General features: G+C 40.5%; 1 protein-coding gene across 7 annotated transcripts in view; it reads right to left on the bottom strand.

The window, feature by feature from the left end:
• Window positions 1–20,012, bottom strand: part of cora (erythrocyte membrane protein band 4.1 like coracle) — a 44,213-nt gene extending 24,201 nt beyond the window's left edge. For all 7 annotated transcript variants that reach the window (XM_014363756.3, XM_014363759.3, XM_014363760.3 and 4 more), the window contains exon 1: window positions 19,420–20,012. The gene's annotated coding sequence lies outside the window, so the exon portion shown is untranslated. The remainder of the gene's footprint in view (window positions 1–19,419) is intronic.
• Between the last annotated feature and the right edge of the window lie 1,123 nt (window positions 20,013–21,135).

Genomic DNA, 21,135 nt, shown 5'->3' with positions numbered 1-21,135 from the left:
GTGTTGGTTTTCCTTTTTTTTCCCCCTTTGCCACCCTCCCTTTTTTTCTCCTCTTAATAACTTCGTCTGGATCGCCAGCTCCGCAGTGGCGATTAAATTTCCCCACACCCGGATCTCTTTCGAAGAGAGAAAGACAGCAATCTCGAGATTGCGAGGCTATTGTTTGGATCAATTTGGCGACGGAAGTGAGCTGGTGCTTCCGTGTTGTGTGATGGGAACGACAAATATTTTCAGCCCAAAAATACCACCAGCTCCCTCGATTGGATAGGATAAAAGTTTTTTCCATCCAAATACCACGCGATTATTTCCACCATCGGAATATATATATAAATATTCTGTTGATTAGGGAGCACCCTGGCACTTGTTCCGTAATACATTGTAACTATTTATTACACATGTAATAAAAATGTGTCCTTGACTCTCGTCAGAGCTGCAGTCATCGATGCTCGCGACGGTACGAAAGACGCGGAAGCACGTGTACATATGAGTAGATACATTACGTTAAGTAAGTGTAACACACGTGCAGAAGAGAGAGCAAGTGCGAGCGAAGAGAGGCGGTGGCTTGTGGAAGAGCACCTATATTTTATACCCATTGTACGCGATCACGTGCATTTGCGGACCTAACGAAGCGACGCCGTGTGTGCAATGGAGCTGCAAGTACAATCCATCAGCTCTACAACAAATGTATATATATATATATATATAGATGCGCAAATGTGTGCACAAACTGGTAGACGCAAAATCAAACGGTGCGAGTCGCGCCGTTTCATTAACGAGTGGCTAGTACGGCGCACCTCCTGTATGTATAATACACGCACATACATCAGAATATAAGAGAGAGCGCCAAGTGTCCGTGAAAGCTCTCGCGACAAAAGAAGCAAAGGGGGGTTGACTGCTCGCGCGTCGCGTGTATACTTTGCTCGACGCCACGAGGCTTTTGACGCCCGGCCTCGTATACGCGAGCGATGCGGTGATCAAAGTTGAGGGGGTGTATAAAAGGATAGGGGAGTCGGAGAGCTCGAGCATTAAAAATCACTCGCTCTCTTCTACCCAGTCGTCTTTGCAGATTTTTTTTCTTTCTTTTTTTTTCAATTCCACTCTATATGGGACTCTACGCCCTCCGTCGCCCTCGTGTACTTATGGTATAAGCACCACAACCGTCGAAGTTTGGTTTTCCTCCTGATGCTGCTAGTGCGGTACCAAAGCTGGCGGAGGAGAGCCTTTGTCCCCACGGAGCGGCGATTGCGGGTGTCTGGAAACGAGAGGATGCTGCCGGGGGGGGGGGGGAAGCTTTTGTATGAATTAGATCTGGAAATTGCCGGCGGAGCTTGCAAGCTCGGCGAGACTTTTTTTCAGTCTTTTCAAAGAGACCGAGGAATCGTTTTTTCAAGACCGCAAGTGTAACATTTAATTGCGAAAAATCGAGCTCGCGAAAACAAATGGGAAATAATAATAATAATGATAAACAAAGGATAAAATACATTGTGCGTATACGTCCATTATCCGCGGTATCAATCCAACACCCGTGTCTCGAGAAAAAAAAAGGAGAGGGAAAGTGAAACCCCAACCAAACTAAACTTTGCACGCGATCGATTTTTCTCGCTAAAAATAGAGCCGAGAGGAGGAGAGCTCTCACTCGGTTCCGCCAACCAGAGCTCCAAGCGACTGTTGTAAAAAACGGCAACAAAAAAAAAATCAGAATCTAAATTAAAAAATTACATGCACGCGAAGAATTGAAAAAAAAAAAAAAAAAAAGAAGAAGAAGCAACTCTCTCGACATCTCTTTTTTTCGCACGTGTTTTTGCACGCATGAACAACGCCGTGGATACAATATATGCGCATAAGCAACCATGTGTTATTTATACATGTGACTCACATTCATACGTAATACTCTGCGAGAACACGCAAGTTGCGATACGCGACTAGGTCACCCACTGCTTACGCGTAGTATTACGAATATAGACACTAATATCGATGAATTGTTATACATTTTATGCACACTTATCACGTACGCGTGTATATCTGTATATGCAGCTCTGTAATAACAAAGCATCGAACTATATAGTACATACGTATACATCTACCGCGGAGGCATATTTTACAATAATTTCGTGCCGAGTGGGCGTGACGCGTACACTACTTGAACTGAATATGTATATATGGTCGCAGGACAGAGTACTCGTTGGTTGGTTTGCAGAAAGAACAAACACACGTACACAACAGCACTATAACCCTCGACGCTAGTACTTCCGGTGCGTATATCTTTACGTGTAGCGCGCACAGGTGTTTTTCCTTTTGTTTTAATTAGTTTTTTTTTTTTTCTCCCTCAACAAACTAAATCGATCAAGTAGCACATTAGAGAGCTGGTGTAGGTGAGAATTTCTCTCCGTTACTTTGGGCATCATAAATAAACGACGATGGTGGCAGTTTATTTACGCCAACGCCGGTGATGGTGGAGCTATACGCTACTACGACGACGACGACGCTTAGCTCGTCGCAACTATTTAGGCTATATGATTGAAATTAATTTGGTTGATTGCTCGATGCTGTCGCCATAACGTGCCACTTTTGTGCTTACGTGTGCGTTTACGTTTTCGAAGCACAGCCGAATAAGTATACATTTATAGGTGAAGGCTTGCACAAGGGCAAAACGTTACGCATAATTTGTAATAAAAGAAGATGACTTAAAAATGTATTTTTATCGATAACGCGACTTGGTCCAGAAATGTGTATTTTAGTACAGAGAGTCTTTTTTTTTCTTCTCAAGCTCGGCTTTTTTTTATTTTTGAAACTAAATTCAACCCCTTCGACCTTGACTCCATTTTTTTTTCAAAATTTATTTATGTATAGCTTGGATTTAATAGCAAGTAAAACTATGACGTCACTCTGTGAGAGGCAACACCTCCAGTGGCCGCGTCATTGTTAAACAATCAAAATGTATCAAAATCGGACCACTACGAAAATATTTTTACAAGACGATCGCACGGTTTATTCACAAGATGAGTTGAGCTCGAACATTAAATTGATCAGCAAAAGCTGATCCTATAAAAAATAGGGTCTCAGTACTAAAGGTCTAGTCTTTACTGGCAATGACAACAACGAACAAATTTTCATTTCGAAAAGCGAACGAAAATAAAAATGAAACTCGCTCGATAATTTTTCACTCCGGGAGCTACGAAATATCGCGCGAACATAAATTCAAGCAAATCGTCGTTTGGCCGGTATAGCAGCACACGTGCCCACACGTTATCTTTATCGGCCTTAATTATCTTGAAAAGAAAAGACTCATTGTGCTTTGCGGCTGTGGGTGTACTACGGGAGTCACTAAAATTCCAATTACCCCATAGAAGAACTGGTAAAAGTAAAGGTTTGCCAGCTCAGCCGTTTTAGCGACCGCACCGGGGGCAGACGCACGTAATTTGCAAACAGTAAAACCGGCCACCACCCCCTCGCCCTCTCTTTTTCTCCCCTATCTATGGTGAGATCGTAACCATAGCCCAACTGCACTGGCAACCTATACCGACTACGTCGCTCGATGCTCTTGATATGCGAAACCACGTTTCTGTTGTGCACGGTGAACTTATAAACAATCCATAGAGAAAGAGAGGGGTCGGGGACAAAGGGTCGAAACCGCAGGTGGCAGTAGTTGCAACCAAGCGCCATCGATTTTTTTTTTTCTTATTGTTTCACGTTACGCGTACAAATTATTATCGCTGCAGCTGTACTTTTTCGAAAGACCTTTCATGTACCTGATGTATACGCGTGTCAATCCTTATTTGCTCGCTTATTTGTCACATCTTGCTTACTTTATTTTATTTTTACTTTTACAGTTTCCACTTCCTCTCTGAGGTTGAATTTTTTTTTTTTTTTTTTTTTTTTTCAAGTTAGCTCTAAATGACTCGGGCAATTAAGTTTAACGAGAACTCGTCTGGTGGAAAATTTTTAATATGTATTCTTATGTATAAATAATGCATGGCTTGGAATCAATCCAACACGCGGAGGCCGGTGTAGTATGATTTTTACAACAAGCACCAAGACCAATTACGATTCTTGATGATAAATATGAATTTTTTAGGAGATAATACTGCTTCACGAGAGAAACATTGCAATGTGTTTTTTTTCTTGTTTTTAATAATTTATTCATAAATTATATGTATGCATATATATATTTGTAGAATTACATGTGAACCAACAAACTGCGGCAAATAGATACAATAAACGAAAAGCTAGCCCGACTGAATCATGGAACGATCGTTATCTCAAACACACAACACACTGTCGAAGTGGAGGACCATTAGGCCGAGATTTTCTCTCCTCGAAGGTAGGAATTTCCGTCGAGCGCACCAACCGATCTATTCTTTTTCTTCTCTCGCTTTCGAACTTTTCAAAAGAAAGGAAAAAGACGCGCAGTAAGTATCCACCACCACCACCACGGTGAGGGGGTGTGCAAATAAGCCGGAAGCGCGTGAGCCGGGCGCCATGGGTACAACCCCGTACAACCAAACGCACTCGGGAGTACAAATAATATAGGCTGTGGCTCGACAGCGCTCAATTAACTTCCATCGGGAGCAAGCCCCTTCGTCTCATTGCCCGATGCACGGCTCCACGGGGACAGAGCAAAGTGACGCACATTGTCCGGCACGCGCGAGCAGAGCGTATACGGCAAAAAAAAAAAAAAAAAAAAACAACGAGCAAACGAAAAAAAAAAAGAGAGTGCTGAGGGACAGAGGGTTCGAGAAGGAGGAGAATTAACTCTCGGCTCTCGAGTGCAATGATGACGACGTCTCGGTGTCTCTCGGCCCTCCTTATATATATATTGCCTCTCGTTCTTCGCTCGCCAGCAGAAAACTCAATTAAGCTCAGTTTCCTCGTGTAATATAACCCATCGTAACAACAACGGCGTCGTCGCCGTCTTCTCCCCGGGGGGAGGAAGAGTTGATTTCGCAGCTGATGGGACGTGACACCGGCAAAGGAGGAGACGCGATTGAAGAAATTGTGATTTTTCCCACCTCGTATACACTCTTAGCCGATCTCACAATATATTATGTCGGATTAACGCCATCACTTGCGCTATGGAATTATCGGAGGAGAGAACCGAGTCGACCACCGTCCAACGTTTTGCAAGGGAAAACGTCGGGGGGATAAGACCTTGAGACCAGCTTCTTTTCAATTTTCATCAAAGAGCGCGCGAGATTGAAAGCTCGATTGCATGTACACGTATTATACCTACAGCCGGTGCTAAAAATAGAGATTTCCGCGAATAAACGAGGAAAGCACGCGAGGAAGTGACAATCTTTTTCTTGGAGCTCGGTGTTCTTTCTTTTTCCGAGTCCCTTTACTTTCCGTAAAGAGTTGCTTTTTAATCATCGAGCAACTGAGGCTACACGTCGTCGATGCAAATTCAAAGGAAAACTACCGAGCCTGGCATTATCCTCGTAACCGGCTCCTAATGCGTATATATATAAACACCCGAGGTGATTCCTCGAAAAAGATAAGGTTTTTTTTTTTGTATCGCACGTAGTAATTGATCTCCACTCGTCACCTCCGAAGTTGCTTGCAGCAAAAGTTAGACGAAAAATAATGTCTAGATCCAAAGTTACGTGCAATCAATCAAATGAAGATTGAATGTGATCAATTTTTCAATGAGGATTCGTCAATTCAAAGTGTACCGAAATGTCAGACAAACTTTTTAGGGTAGCCACAATAACTATACTCTTGTTCATTACATTTCAAACGAGAAAAAAAACAAATTTCTAAGACGTACAAAAAATACTAAGTTACATTAGTCAATTTACATTTAATGAGGCTGGTGGTTTTCATGGAATTTTTCATATAGACACGTATATGTATAACACGATAGGGGAACCGCGTTGGCTATTGTTTCGCTTTTAAAGCGTGATTCCACGACTCGTCGGTCTGTGGATCCCGATAAGGCTGTGACTAAAAAAAGATACTCGTACAGTCTGGATTTTTTTTCTTTTTTTTATTTAGCATGTCGGCGATCCTTATCTGACCTTCCTTTGTGTCAAGCTCAGGACGGACCGGACGCTCTCCAAGCCTACCGGGAGTAGTGAGCTTCGAGGGAGTGAGGAGACACCGATGGGACCGCTGCTGATTGGTCAGCCATCATTTGAGGCTCCTGGGGACTTTAGTCATATACTTGTATATTATATGTATATCGTGACGTATATATATGCTAAATGATGCGTTTTCAAGCTCACGCCTTTCCCCATAAGCCTCAAATGGCGGACATTGATCCTCATTCCCTCGAAGCTCACCAACCGGGAGTAACGTAATATAACTAACCGGGAATATACGTAAACTTTCGAGTACGTATATATTTTCCAATTCCTCGCTTCTGACACAAAATATTAATTCATTGTTCAAACTGCACACACTCGAGATCGCACGTGATTTTTAAATTATTCATTGAGTGTAATGGAAGAATTATGCTGATGAACATTGAGCGCCGAAGTTTGAAAAATTATGATGATAAATCGCTCATTGTTCCGAATAACGAGATCGGGTGTACATTTGAAGGGCATATGTATAAAATTAACTCTTCTCCCGACGAGTTCGACAATGAATCATTTCACGAGATAAGCTATTTTTTCGATATTCTTCATCGATGAGCCATACGTATACGATACAGTGTTAATTATTTATAGTTTTGGACTTACACGGTATGAATAAATTTACCTTATTTTCTTACACAATGAATGACCAGGATATTGTGGGTTACGGATTTTGATGAAACAATGGCATATATTATGTTACTTCAAGTAAGTACATTGAGAGAAAAAAATAATAAAAATTATAGAGAAATTCCTAAAAAAATAAACATTTTGCGCAGTAAATCAGATGCAAGCTAGAAAAAAAGGAACAAATTGTTATTTTTAACGGTAAAGATTATTGTTTTAACAGTTGAAATTATGGTTAGAACAGTAAAAATTACTATGCTAGAACAATAAACCTTAAAAGGATTGGTTAAAAAATTTTATTTTCACACATAGAAATTTTTACCATTCGAACCATAATTTTAACTGTTAAAACAATAATCTTTACCGTTAAAAATAATTATTTTGTATTTTTTTTCCAGTTTGCATCAAATTTACCGTGCAGAATGGTAATTTTTGCTGGAATTTCACTATAATAATTTTTTTTTTTTTCAGTGTACCTTTTCAGAGAAAAAAAGCTACAGAGCTCTCTTATTCAGAAGTTAAAGCCAGCAATTAAAATATATCGAACAAACTTACGGGGCTTGTGTCTTGGCTGCACGTAACAAAAGCGAGAACAAAAGAATACCTTGTAGCTAGGCCCAAACGAAAAACTTTTGTTGAAAAGTAACGAGAGTTTCAAGTGGAAAAATAGAGACATGTTTTACATAATTTTGAAGCTCAACTTCAGTGTCTCATAACTTTTGAATGCAAGCACCAAATTACAAAAAAATGATCTCTTAGACTACGATATTCTTTTTGTTTCGACATAAAGTAAGTATAACCTAATCTAAATAAAAATGTCATTCACGCTCCAAACATCCTTTCTGTGCGACAAGATAAGAAAAAAATCACAATTTTTTTATGCATCAAAAATCAAAGGAGCTTGAACAAATCCTTACATCAAAGTTGTTGTAGATGTTACAATATGTTTTACATAACAATGTTAAATTTGGGGAAAGCCATTCCGTGCGCGCGTACAACTCGAAAGGCTAACGATTACCATAGTTGCGCTTCCGGTCTCGGCTATTCATCAGCAAAAACCACGAAAGAAGCACATACACGCAATATACGTATAAAAAAAAAAAATCACTCGATGACACGAGTATAAGTATCATCACGACAACGACGTGTTCTCGAGCCCTCTACTGTAGCGGCACGTTTTTCTTTTTTTTTTTTTCACTCTGCTCCAAAGTTCACATGGCTAGTTGTTTCCTTCCACTCCCCTCCTCATCTCTTCCTCCCTTGAACCGGCCTCCATTTCTATTGTCCAAAACGTGTGTGTACGTCTGTTATTATATTATACGAGTGTGAGGAAATGACTGCCAAAATAACATCGAGGTTTGTGGTTTTAATCGGTTTTAATTGTAGCTTTCGATCGTTTTTCTACTCTCTCGCGCGCAACCTTGGTTGAAACTTGTTAAACAATTGAAAAAAAAAAAAAAAAAAAAAAAAAACTAATTAATTAATTTTTAAGTACCATTTTATTTTCTTTGTTAAAACCAGACGACACGCACATCAACTCCCACATCTCGCGACTTCCGGTTTTCGTTCGCGGAAGTGACAACCACAGCGACGATATTCTAACGAGCGCGCTTTCGTTCGTGCACCAACAAAAGCAGAAGGAAACTACACAAAATTTCCACTTTAATTAAATTTACCGATTTGCTTCTCCGAATGTGAACCATTGGTTTTTCAAAACTTGTGCTTCAATGCTCCAATCAATTACAGATACGCGCGCATAGTTTTCTGTGTGGATCGTGCGCGAGTGTAACAGCGTATGGGTACATTTCACTCGACGATAATGCGAAGAATCGAGGTTATCGAGCAAGCGAGTCCGATAAGACGACGACGCGCGTAACCACCCCGTTTCTCTGTGCTTCGTACCATGTGTGTACAACATGTATTAGCAGTTTATGGGCTAAGGTGAGCGAACTCGGCTTAACGTGGTGGATATTGTTACGGGCTCTCGTTTTCCCCTCGACGCTTCGACTTTTAGATTCGAGTTTAGGAGAGAAAAATTCACGTAGAGTACGACTTATGCTCTGCACGGATCGACAAGCCACTTTTGTTTTGCGACGTTTGTGAAAACAAAAGAAATATAAAAATCATCTAAAATAATATCAACTATAGCTTCTCTTTGTACAAAGCTATATAGGTACAGAGGCGAAGAAACCGCATGGGCAATGTAATGTGATACATTGCAATGACCGACTGTGCAGATAACAACAGTTGTATACACAAAGAGCAAAGTTGCAAAAATAAAAGAAAGAGAGGGGGGAGCTAAGATTCTAAGAAAAGAAAGCCATACGGTTATGGGCGAGGTATACGCGTGAAAGAATTCGGCAGAGGCTCGACCTCGTTTCTCATCCCGTTGCAGCTTCCCTCCTCATCATCTCTACACGATACCGCAGTGCAGCGCGTCCACGTATATGTTACATATATAGGTATGTGCAGGTCTCGTTAGCAGAGCCGCATGATGCAAGAGCCTAAAAAACGCGCACGATTTCTGAGACAACAACAAACGGGTGTTGATTGCCATGGTGAAAAAAAAAAAAAAAAAAAAAATGGACGCGAATGACGAGAGAAGAGAAGGACAACAGCTACAGGGATGATGGAAAAAGATGCTCGGGTTTTCTTATAGATTCGCGCGTGCAGGAATCTCGAGCTCACGCATCTAACACGTAAGTATGGTATATCTATATGTACGCGCAGTATAGAGACACATAACGGTATAAGGGATTTTTATTTTTCCCCGGCTAATTGATTGTAAGGCAATTCCATGTAGGTATATATTTATTTATACATCTCGTGAGATGGAAGGAGGCTTATTATCTGGGTCGTTTTGGGTGATGTGAGCTATATACAATATTGTACATGTAACGGGAGACGCGCGCTCTTGCAAGATAAATCATCGTCATCATCTCTATAGAGGTGACCGTACGCGCGAACATGTATGTGTACGGATAAATTAATACTTGATCTCGTCAACTGTACAAAATGTTTCTGTAAATATATTTTTCCCTTTTTTTGTTAGTTGTATGGTTGGAAACTACTTGCAAAATAATTCTTGTACTTCAAGTTGCGCGTATCTCTCGTTTTCTGGACGGCGATGCTAATGGAGCTGATGAAAATGCAAAAGCGCCGTAGGTTGTATAAGTACAAATATTTGCTTGTGTAACAAAGCACTGGCCGCCACCACCGCTACATGTGACGAATTCGAAATCGAGGAGAGAGAGAGTCATATCACTTAGTTGTTGGTTAGCTGCACATCTCTTTGGATCAATTATTCACAACCACATCAGCGTGTACCGTTGATCGAAGAATTTCGATGCACCGCGCGTGTTTTACCTTATATGCGCGCACACTATAGGTAATTTATACCTTCGCACTCGAAATGCACATATTTTTGGGTTGTGTGCCCGTTATACTTTCCGTTCCTTTACTCGCTTCTATCTACTTTCAGGAAAAACAAAACAAAAACAAAAACAGATACACACTCACATGCACCACGATTTCCGATAATGTTGCCAAATATAAAAGTACAGAAGAAAAAATACATAAAATTTTTCAAGTGGATGAAAATCAACGAAATGAAGTAATAAAAAAAATGTACGAATCTACGAATGTGTATACATGCGAGTGAATGTGAAGTTCTTATTCGGTGTCGTGTGACGTTGAAGAGACGGCGTATCGTATTATTTTCGCATATAAATATATACAAACATACAGTCAAGAAATGCGAGGCAGAAAATGAGGAAGGAGAAGAAAAAGCGACGAGAGAAAACGTGGAGCAGCTAAAGAGAAGGGGACACAAGAAGAAGAAGAAGCGAGCACATTTATGTATATATATCTTGCGTGTACATAATATATACCGTACGTATATACGGAACGAAGTGTGTTACCGGTAGGTTTCATACGTGTATACGTGCTTGCTCGTACTTTTGTAAGTGTGTTACGCCACTCGGCTAATATTGGTGTGCAGATACACACACACGCGTGCGCGCGCGTACTGTTCTGTTGTAAAATATATACATGTACATGGTTACGTACTTACATTCAAGAGAAGTAAAAGGCACTGGCTTGCATTTTATATATATGCCAAGTATACCTATATGTGTAGATAGATACTTCATCAGGACGCAACGCCAGAGAGTAAGGTTTCAGGTTTTTTACACACGGATGTGTTTGTATATGTATAGATATAAATGTGCGTCTAAGTTCATTGTGACGAGTGCAGGACGACGAACTGCCTGGAGTAGTCTGGTCACTGCATAAGTATTGTGCTTCCCATCGTATGGTGACGGCGCACGCGGCCCGCGGCCACACCTTTTATAGGCATACATATAGGTATAATCGAGGTGTTATGTACATTGTTTATTTGGTACACTCGAAAGGGACTTTGCCGATTATGACTTGTCGAACTTTTTACAATACCTTAAAGTAATGGCATTTTCGCGAGCCATGGTAGGGATGGAAGTTCGATTTTCATGTGTATTTAATCAGGCATCCGACCGACTTGAACGCGCGACACTCGTTTTGTTGCTTTTATTTTAAATGAGGTTTGCTCGCAGTGTAGGTACCTGCGTGAGTATAAATCTATAATTTACCTTGATTAAAGAACGGAGGAGAGAAAGACGAAGTTAATTGTACTTTTTTTTATCAACAAATAATAGCGATTAATTACTTTTTTCAAGTTCTGATGGAACTTTTTATTGCTCCCTCGCTACGTAACACACACACACACAACCTATATTTATATGTAAACACAATGTAATAAGTACCACCGCCAACTCTGCTTGACGTATACCTACACGTGATGATGTACTTGTAGCTATATGACTAAAAATGGTTAAGCTGCTCTTTACAATAATTCTGTGCTCCAAAAGAGAAGCACACGCTCCTCTCCATTTTCATTTTTTTATTTTTCGGCGACCGCGATGCACACGCGAATGTGCGATAGAACCGGTTCTTTATTTAGCATGTGTGTGCGTGTGTGCGCTGTATATTACTACGAAATCGCTTAACGCTGCTCGTGTGTGGATTGTTGATTATATCTGTAACCTCGTCTGTAACCGTATATGTATACGAAACGTATACGCACACCCTCTGTACGTGTCTCCCAATAAAAATGTGCGTATGATAAAAGAGAGACGAACACAAACGCTATACGTAATGTGTGATTATATATATAGGCTTACCGGTGTGGCTCCTGAAATATTTTGAAACCTGAATTTTCAGGGCAAGTATATAGGTGTAACATACAGCACTGCAGGGTCGACTTCTCTCGAGTTCCTCGATCGAAACGCGGGAGAATATATTCGCGAATACGTATGTATATACGAACAGAATTTTTTTTGTATGCTCCTTTTTTTTTTTTTTTTTCCTTCGCTGGTGCGGCAGTTGCGCGACGCAAAGAGAGGGTAACGAACGACGAGCGTAAATTGTGCCATTATCGAGGACGGAGACGCCGATTGGGCGGCACGCTGCTCGTGATTGAACTTATGAATTTTTCGAGGGCGCCCGTAAAAGTATCCAAGAGTTCTTTGTCGAGCTGTAAATTTATTACCTGCTCATCTTCGACTACTCCTCTGCTCTCATTATCTCTACTTTAGACCGATTTCTATATATATAATTGCCGTACACGAGTAAAATTACTTAGTAGTTTTCGCCACATAAGTGCCATCGTCTCCGGGGCTATTTTGCGGCCCGAGGGACTTGCGAAGCAGGGCCCGAGGGACGTAAGGTAGCCGCGGAGCGATGGCACTTATGTGGCGAATGCTATTTTTCCTACCGAGGGCACACCAGCCTCTCAAAAACGCCCGAGGTCGGAACAGGTACCGTTTCCGTTCAAAATATAAGGTGTATACATTTGCATTGCGCAGTTTACACTTTGGCGTAGCAATCACGGCGAATAATCATTTTAAATATAAATACCTATAGTATAAATGTGGAGGGACAAAAATCAATACTGCATGGATAGAGCAATCAATTGTACGCGTGTTCGTGTACATACTTTTTACTTTGTCTTGGGATTGAGTAAAAAAAAAAAAAAAAAATTCAATGCCACCACCAAGAAAAAAAAAAGAATCACTCGTATGGCGCGATGGTAAATTTATTATCAACATTCGTGTCGTTTCATCTCTGGAGCACAGACGCGTCAGACCCGAAATTGGGATGATTCTCGTGATTCTCCGAGGAATATTCTCCTCGGAAGTGCTAGACTTTTGCACCATCAGCTAATAATTTTCCTAAAATTTTTTTTTGCACAATTGCGCGCCCACCAACACGCTTATATTTTTTATGGTACGGTGTATGGTTGTCGTGGAATACATATAAATATACTTACGTGGTGAAGGGGGTAAGGCGATGGTAACAAAACACTGCTCAGCCAACAGTACAAAAGACGAGACAAAAGAGGCGCGTCGTCGTCGAGGTGCATATTATATTATATATAGGGGGCTGACGTCACATATACGCTATACCCTGTATGGGAATAAAAGGTAAGTATTTAAAGTCTCTCGTGAGAGCACGAAGCGAACGAACGAGCTGGCATTTAATTCGGTAAATGGCGAAGGTCACGGGAATAGATGATTACACTACATGTATATATATATATACCATAGTACCATAATACCAAGCATAATACTCTCGGCGAGGATCTGTGATTGAACTCGACGACCTCTCTCTCTTTCTCGAACGTGTATGTGATTGTTACCATCGCCATCACCATCACCGCCATCACTTGATACCTCCAAGTTTACAAGTGTAATACTATAAGTATAGGTGTACGTGTATGGTGGAATAATGAACTTCTTCTGTATACTCTATTGAACATTATTCTTGTGGAGCACGTACATATTGTAACATGTACACTCCTCCTCCATTGTCGTCTTGAGAATTTGCTCGTTAATGGAGGGGTAATCAATTTTCGGGTATAAATGGTGCCTACGTATATATAGTAGTTGTCGAGTCGTGAATTCTATAGTAGATGAAGGTTGACTTTGGAAGAAATTAAATTATGATCGATCGTCGCCTCTGCGTATAGTCGTATGTATTCGCCTGTAATGGATGAATCAAAATTCTACTCTGTGTATAAATTATATGATAATAAGGTCGTAAATTACAATAAGGAGGGACAATTTTACGATCCAAAGTTAAATTAGCGCGCGAATCGACCGCAGCTGCTGTTATGTGAATTTACTTAAAATGTGATTCGGCCGAGAGTAAAAAAATTATTTCGCGTCGCAGTGGAGTTTTTTTTTTGTTGTATAATAGGTGGAAAAAAAATTGCGAGACACCAACTTGTGCAAGCGTTCCTTTTTTTTTCTTTTGGGACGAAATCTCACTTCTTCCCACGCGACACTTTTTGCTGCGTCGAAATTAACAAAAAAAAAAAGCCACAGTGTCGTAAGTAAAAATACAATCAAAGTGACGATCAACGGCAGCGATGATGTGGGCAGAATGAAAAAAAAAAAATTAAGGTTGCATGTGCAATGTGCAATTATTCCATCATTATTTCGTTAATGCGCATCGTTTTCTCTCGAGAATACATTTTACGGTGGCCTTATGTATGAAAAGAAAAAAAAGAAAAATCTTGAATGTCACAGCATATACTTATGATGTTTGTGATTTGAGAGCAAGTAGTGTTCATACATGTATACGGCGAACCGTTGAACTTGCAACTCGTTCCATTTATTCATGCATACACAAATACACGTGGGCTGCACGAAAAGCGTGATCTGAATAATAATCGTGAGCGAATGAAAATTGAAGTACTTATTACATTAAGTATACGGTCACGAAACGAGAGTAGGAATAATTTTCAGACGAAGCGTTCTTTTTTTCTTTTTTTTTTAGAAGCAACGAGTCGTAGTAAAAATAAAAAATAGAATCCACCTTCATTTTCCGCATTTGGCAAGCGAAGGGTAATATTCTTGTGTCACCTTGACTTTGCTCGAATAAAGGGTAAGCACGTCTTAAGAATTCAATAGCGATTCATCGCGCGACCGGTAATTTTCTCGGCATCTATGTGTAGTTTTACGTACGAATTTTTCAACAAACGAAATGTAAAATTGAAAAAAAAATGTTCTTGAACACGTTTTAGAGACAAAATAAGAAATCAACCGAGAAATCAACGGTCTGTCGAAAGGAATGCTCGAACGAATGCATAGAAAGAAAATCTTGAGCCTCGAAAGCACGAGTGAAAGAAAAGAAGAAAAAAAAAAAAAAAAATAGAGCGCCAGACAGCAGCATCAGAATCTGATTGAACACCGGCGTCGGGGGCTGGGAATCACAAAACCGGTGTTCTTATACGTATATGTATATGTACGTTGCATAAAAAAAAAGTATCGGCGCATCTGTCCTGTGAATGGGCGCTCGCTCTTCATCTCTCTTTTTTTTCTTTCTCTCCAGACATCGTCAACCCCCGAGGCTGTATACTATGTACGTCCCCTACCCCGCATAATCCCGTTTTCCTATGTACGCATACCATATCCCCCTCGTGCTAAACCATCATCTCTCCCGGCTATCGGATGTACAACTTATGCACATCAACACGCATACACGTCCAATATTATGTCATATATACAAACAGAGAACAGAGAGTACTATAATATATATACAGGAGGACATAAGTAGGTACAGGAGGCCACAGGTATATATATACAGTTTAAGTAGTCTCAGCTCTCGGAAGGGGATGTTTATGGGGGGCACAAAGAAGACGCCGGCTTTGATTAAGCGGGGGAGGGACCCAGAAAACCATCGTGTTTGCTGTATATATACACACATATACGTATGTACCCACATTAGTATATATGCATGCACGCGCGCGTGCCAAACTGGCTTCTTTTTCTCTTTCTCCTATACACACGCTGTGCTGTACTCATACATGGTTACTTTGTACTCTCTCCTTTTTTTTTTCCTTTCTTTTTTTCCAACAATGCATCGACGAGCGCGTGACAGAGACCTCGAGAGTAAAACCATATCGCCAGCTATTTTTTTAAGAGCACGAGATCACGGAGGGTTCGGAGCGCACGCGCGCGTAGGCGAAGTGTACCGGTGAATGGACGGGTGTGCGCGGGAACACGGAGTTTTTCCAGGGGGTTCTTTTGGTAATACATACACATATACCTATATCTCGATGTTTGGTGTGGTGGATGGTTTTTTTTTTTTTTTTAAGGACTAGGCTTCAAGGTATACTTGTGTTGTTGTTGTTTTCTTAACTTCGCTTTGGTTTGGAATCATCTGGGGGTGATGCTTCGACGATGGCGGGATTTTTCCGTGTTCCAGAGTAAAATGAGACCAACGTCCACCTGAGTTCGATTGAACTACACGCGATTGGTTATACCTTATTGCATGAAAACATTTGCATCATCTGTGCATTTTTCTTTTTTTTTCTGTCCAAGATATTTGATATAAACGCTCGAACGATCATGAAAGCGTTAATTATCTTGCTTTGGGTGTGCCGGGATGTTTTTGCTACCATCGCAAAAATAAGACGTACATATACATATGGTTCTATTTTTATTTGACAAACGACTCACGAATTCGCGAAATTGTGCAAAACGGTGGAAACGGGAGTCACGTCGGGAATTAAGTTTATTTTAAACCTACAAGGTACATCATTGTTGTTTTGTGAGTATTAATATTAAAAAAAAAAAAAAAAAAAAAAAAAAAAAAAAGACACAAGCCACCTAGTTGCATGCATTATCACTTTACACACTCGGCTTCATGCAACTGTGACTAAATTTCATTTTGGCATTAATTTCTGCTGGCTCGGCAAAAGAAAAGGGAAGAATCTGTAAAATTGACTTTTTTTTGCAAACCATATTACATATTATATTATCGTAACAACAATAGCAGAATACGAATACGCGCATGAATATGGTGGTAAGGAGGACCCGTGCTGTCATTTAGAAAAGAGCTACTAACTGGACCAAAGTAAATTTTATCCAAGAATAAAAATCTATTTAGCGTGAACACAGAGTAGATAATATAGCATGCAGCTCGGCTGATTATAGTTCGTCGACTCGCTCTTGGAATATATGTGCTTTTCGACTTGTACAAATTGACTCTTGGAGGAAAAAACAACAATTCACGACACACGGAAGAAACACGTAAATAACAATTTGCTCCCTCCCTCGTAAATAATGGAGAAAAAAATACTCGTGCACTGTTTAATTGTTGCTTCGAACAATTACCAATTAATTCGGCCCGACTAGTCGTACACTTTCGTCTCGTGCATTACGTTTGTGTGGGAGACCACTTGCACGGTAATATTCCCCCTTTCCCTCCCGCCAACTTTTTATTTTTTGTCGCAAACACTTTCCTCGTATTCCCAAGAGTCTACTGCGCAGACAATCTCTATACGTATACGAAAGGAGAGGTAGGGAAAAAAAAAAAAAAAAAGTTTCTCCAAATTAAAGAAGCAACACACGCCTACGCAGCTGCGAAAAATAAAAATAAAATAACCACCCAACAATGAGCCGGGGAAAAAAAAGACTACAGAAAATGCTGCTAGCCTCCTGTGTTTTTGTTATTTTCCACTGAAAAAAAAAAAAAAAAAAAAAAAAAAAAAAAAACCGAGGGACAGCAAAGGCGCATCAGAAATGGTCCTGCGCAAGTCTCACCCACGCGTGTTTCTCCTTGTAAATAAAGGATGAGAGTCGAATAATTCTCCCCTGTAGCGACAGAGCGACAGCCTCCCCCTCCCCCAACGGCTGGCAACCCCTTTTTGGATGGTGGCGCGAATACAGACTAAGAATCGTGGGAATTTAAGATATTCTCTTTTGTCGTGTTGAATCGTTGGACCAATTATGGCAATTGCAAAAGGGAAATCAAAACATGCATAGTGATTGATGCACAGCTCGTACCAAACTCATGGTGTTGTACAAATGGTTCATTCATTCTGAAAAAAGCTGATCCCTATTTGCCGAGATGAAGCGCATGAGGGATCGAGGCTTAAGCTTACTTTCAAGGCTGTACTGGATTACTCAAAGGCTGCCTTTTCACACTACCCTCCCCAAATGAAAAACGAGCAGAGGGTGAGAGAAAAAATTTAAATAACCTACATTGAGGAATTTATCGTTTTACCGTCATACGGCACTGTAATAAATTTATAACTAATCTAATTTCATTGTAGATTACGTGCCGAAACGAGCTAATAATCGGTATTTAATTGGTATTAAATTAACGCGCATTCCTATTGTTCATTTTGTTACGTTGTTTATTCTCGGTATTGATAAGGAGTACATTCTAAGAAATATACTAATTGGATAAATCATATTACATTTGACACGAAAAAGCGATAATCCATGACGATGCGAACGCAATTTTAGATGTGGACAGCCTCGATAGATTCCTTACGTTACAATTCATCAGGAGACGAATCCGCTTATTAGTATTAGGTACTTATCTACCTTAACAAATTTTCCACTCATATAAATATCAAAAAGGCTCTTTCACTATCCCAATATATGTACCTGTACAATGCGTGCGTTTTAGTATGTCGCAATTTGGAACACAAAAACAATGTTTTTATCTATAAGCATAATTATATTTATTATACACCGGTAAGATGAAAAGCTAGATATACACGTTGTATACGTGCATACACCTCATCTTTTTGACCTTACGCTATAATATTTTCACAATGCGAACGCCACTTTTCGCAGATAAACAAACTTGTTCGTGCGGTACAAATATATACCTATACGTACCTACTAGTACGCGGTGACTCCGTTTTTGTTTGTGCAAACGTGTAACACGTATACCTACATAATAATAATATAAGCCAGTTCAATTGGCATTACAGATAGTGCATGCAGCAGTAGATAGTAGGTATGCGCAAGTTGTGCTGCCCAGTATATGTATATACGTGGATAAGTGTACAGTCATAAGCGTGGCGTTTTCACCTCTTCCCTTACCTTACTCTCTCGTCTCCTCCTCGTCGACGTGTTTTACGTGCCGCTCTCCTCCAGCCAAGAACCTGATGTCTTATATACACATATATATTCACTACACATACAGGTCGCGGCGGCCACTCTAATGCTGATGACGTGCTGACTCGGTTCTTACCTCGGTTCTTACAGTGGCGATTCTGATTTTGGTAAGGTTAAATGTGCGTTTTCGCACTTTCAAAGGAAAGTTTTAAGCTGCAAAAGACTAATTGAGTTGGGAAAAAATAGTTAAGGTATCGTCATCTCCTCAAAAATATGCTATTGAAAGGCTTTTATCGTATTACAATCGTTAAACGTGTAAAAAAAATAAAAATATAATTGCACCCACAAGGCCTATGTTATTTTTCCCCCAAGTGACTATATATATATACCACGAGAGTCACGTGACCTTTTGGAATCCCAATACTTGTTAGTGGTAGTAGGTTGTAGTAGTAGTAACAACCACTGACTCTCGGTTGGAGGGATTGCGAAAGAGTCAAGAGAGAAAGAAAAAAAAAAAAGGAGGCAGCCTGTTCTGCTCACCTAATTCTTTTTCACTGCCTCGCTAACCCACCTAACCGCATCGTCCTAACGGCTCCTTTTTTTCCCCTCCCAAGGCCCATTTATTATTTATCTCATGGTTATTGGGCATGAAGAAAAAGGGCGGTGGATTAAGATTACTTATGATACGAAAGAGAACGAATGCAGATACAAAAAGTTTCAATTGTTGGGACTGCACTTGCTCTTAAACGTTAAAAACTTACCTCTCTGGACTTCTGCAACGACTCCTATAGTTGTTAAAACTGCACAACGTTATCCATGAAAGCGCGGCTCCCGCGGTGGGCCTTTTTGTTGCTGTATAGTGATGTAAAGGCACCTTCTGCAGGATTTCTCACAGGCAAAACAAAAAACAACACACCCTTTTCTTTCACCTGCAGCTGTAGCTGGACATGTGTATGTTACACGAGCGATGCGTTGTTTTGCCCACTGGCTTTTTAATCGGGTTAAGCGCGTATGCAAGTATACTTTTTTTTTTCTTTTATTTCTGCAGCGCGTATCTACAGTACCTACGTAAAGAGCAACGCCGTCAAAGGACGACGCACCTTCTCTTTTCCGACACCGGCTGCTGCACCACTGTTCTGTTGTTACAACTTATCCAACGTCAAACGAACGACGGTGACGGCTGTTGGAAATTATTCACTCACAACACACTTTGGCGTTACGCAAAGCCACGATGGTGGGCAGATTTAGGTGTAGAAAAATAACAAAAACTGGGACAACGTATGGGATCCAGCATCAGGGATTACTACTTCTATGGGTAGTGGATGTACTGAATAATCGAACCGACAGAATGCCAGAGACGGCGGAGACTGACTGGGCAAGTGGGCAGGGCACAAGGCGCGCGCGGCTCACGGACAGAGTTGACTCAGTTGACTGTACAGTCCCTCTCTTTCTGTATATACCTATCTCTCTCTCTCTCTCTCTCTCTTTTAAGAGAGTCTTTTTTAAGAGAGAATCAAGCGATATATTATGAACGCACCATGCTACACACGCACAACGCTCAACCTTATACTGACGTACGCCGTACGCGGCCCTGACGATTGGAGAAGAAGAAAAGGAAGGAAGCTGCATTACTGCTGCATTTTCATTATTTTTGAGGACTATGTATACTTACTTACGTCGAGCTTACTGCAGATCTATATGGCCATGGATTTGTCCCATACGTGTTATGTACTGTAAATAATAAAATACATATAATCGTACAGTTGCATGTACACAGGCCCATCATGGGCTTCAGGCTGGTCGGGCTTCGTGTTCGGTGTTGTTGCTGCCGTGATGCTGCCGTTGTGAGCCCCCTATCGGTTGTCATAGTTATTACTAAAGATTAATTACTCTCTTGGTAAATAAGTGACCTGCATGATCTGATGCGTGTTTCCAGGCCTGCTGTCGATAAAGAAGTTCCTGACATCATCTGTCGAGTAAACAAGGCGGGATTATATGAATAATGACAAAGCTTAAATTAACAAAAGGTCAATGACACGCTGTTTATGAAAGATAAGTACGAAAATCTGAAAAAATTTGAGACAACCTTTTACGACGAACGGTAACGTTTAAATATTAAATCTCCGAGGTCTGGGGCTACGGAAGCGATAGCTTAATATTCTATGTATAGATTAGGTGATACAAGTGAATACCAAAACAATAATTGTGAAATGGATATTAAAAAACGATCGTACGGTTGACACCGCGCTTATTTTATCGCCTCCGGTGGCGATAAGCGTAAAACATGACTTGGAGCAAGCGATAAAAGTAAAGAATCAGCCATTATGGAATTAATTTCAAGTGTCAATGCAGCAGCTAAATGCAATTAAACGAATGTCATCGAAAGGTCTCATTGCATGGAAAGTAATGATATAAAGTGCCCGAAGAGTTTGATGTTCTAATTCACCCTTTGAAGACATCGTATACATGGTGACAAG

This window comes from Copidosoma floridanum, unplaced genomic scaffold (genome assembly GCF_036245765.1).
Source record: "Copidosoma floridanum isolate Cflo_tuat_1 unplaced genomic scaffold, Cflo_Japanese_pri ptg000013l, whole genome shotgun sequence".
Lineage (NCBI taxonomy): Eukaryota > Metazoa > Arthropoda > Insecta > Hymenoptera > Encyrtidae > Copidosoma > Copidosoma floridanum.
The sequence above is the reverse complement of the archived record's forward strand: the minus strand, read 5'-3'. Positions and strand labels throughout refer to the sequence as shown.